Source organism: Macaca mulatta, chromosome 3 (genome assembly GCF_049350105.2).
Source record: "Macaca mulatta isolate MMU2019108-1 chromosome 3, T2T-MMU8v2.0, whole genome shotgun sequence".
Classification (NCBI taxonomy): Eukaryota; Metazoa; Chordata; class Mammalia; order Primates; family Cercopithecidae; genus Macaca; species Macaca mulatta.
In genome coordinates this window covers 816,184-817,968 of record NC_133408.1, presented here as the reverse complement: position 1 = coordinate 817,968, position 1,785 = coordinate 816,184, and the positions used below count along the sequence as shown (strand labels likewise).

Here is a 1,785-nt window from a genome sequence, read left to right as displayed (position 1 = left end):
AGAAGTGTCTGTTAATATCCTTTGCCCACTTTTTGATGAGGTTTTTTTTTTGGCTTTTTCTTATAAATTTGTTTAAGTTTCTTGTAGATTCTGGATATTAGCCCTTTGTCAGATGGATAGATGCAAAAATTTTCTCCCATTCTGTAAGTTACCTGTTCACTCTGATGAGAGTTTCTTTTGCTATGCAGAAGCTCTTTAATTAGATCCCATTTGTCAATTCTGGCTTTTGCTGCCATTGCTTTTGGTGTTTTAGTCAATGAAGTCTCTGCACATGCCTATGTCCTGAATGGTATTGCCTAGGTTTTCTTCTAGGGTTTTTTTTTAAGGTTTTAGGTCTTACGTTTAACCCTTTCATCCATCTTGAGTTAATTTTTGTATAAGGTGTAAGGAAGGAGTCCAGTTTCAGTTTTCTGCGTATGGCTAGCCAGTTTTCCCAGCACCATTTATTAAATAGGGAATCCTTTCCCCATTGCTTGTTTTTGTCAGGGTTGTCAGACATCCTAAACTTTTAAATTTCAGAATTTGCATTTTTTTTTCATCTTGCGAGGCTCCGTTTCCTCTACAAGTATGGAGAAGGCAAAAGGCAAGGACACTTCCACAAAGAAGTCGAGGGAAGAGAATCAGCAGGCTTCTAATCAACCAAACATGATTGCTTTGCCAGGAACATCAGCAAAGGGAACAAAAGAAAAAATGTGTCAAAGGCGATAAAGTGCTCTGCCCTGAGAAGAAGGCAGAGTACACTGACAACCCTGGACCTCAGAAGAAGATACCAATTCCTCCATTACCCTCTAAACTGCCACCTGTTAATCTGATTAACCGGGACATCCTGCGGGCCTGATGCCAACACTTGAAGCTGAGTTCCAAAGGTCAGAAGTTGGATGCATATAAGCGCCTGTGTGCCTTTGCCTACCCGAATCAAAAGGATTTTCCTAGCACAGCAAAAGAGGCCAAAATCCAGAAATCATTGCAAAAAAAATTAAAGGTGGGAAAAAGGGAAATGTCGCTGCAAAGTTCTGAGACACATCCTCCTGAAGTGGTCCTTCCCCCTGCGGAGGGGCCGCCTGCCCTGGAAGATTCCACTGCCCTCCTTGACGGAGTTAATACAGTTGTGGTGACAACTTCTGCCCCAGAGGATTTGCTGGCCTCCTGGGTGAGAATTTCAGCCAGGGCGAAGATGCCAGAGGCAGTGGAATCTCCACAAGAGGCCTGTGGTGTCCGGTGGCGTGTGGTCCATGGGAAAAGTCTCCACAAGAGGCCTGTGGTGTCAGGTGGTGTGTGGTCCATGGGAAAAGTCTTCCTGCAGTCACAGATGGTTGGGTTCACCTGCAGTTTCATGCTGGTCAAGCCTGGGTTCCAGAAAAGCAAGAAGGATAAAGTAGAAATCATTTAAATGGCTAACAGTATAAGGAGGGTTAAATCAAGCATCCAGGTGTGGAAATAGCTGATTTACATATATAGTTTATGCCATGTGAAACGTTTATGATTTAATATTGGATGAAAAACAGATACAATATTTTATGTACAGTATAATCTAAAATATCTATGTTTAGTTAAAAATGCAGGAATATAATTATCAAAATTTGAGTGATAAAATTATAAATAATTTTTCTTTCTTTTATAACTCATTTTGTATTTACTAAAGATCCTCCAAAGAGATTATACACTTTTTTAATTAGAAAAAAAGTTCTTTGTTAAGGAGATCATAAATGATATAATATTTTAAATAATTTAAAAGTTGAGATTGTGAGGATTTCCAGGGACTCCTGCCCCCAGCCCAGCTTGCAT

General features: G+C 40.2%; 1 pseudogene; it reads left to right on the top strand.

Moving 5' to 3' along the window:
• The first annotated feature begins 543 nt into the window (after positions 1 to 543).
• Positions 544 to 1,374, top strand: LOC100423517 (developmental pluripotency-associated protein 4-like; annotated as a pseudogene).
• The last annotated feature ends 411 nt before the right edge of the window (positions 1,375 to 1,785 follow it).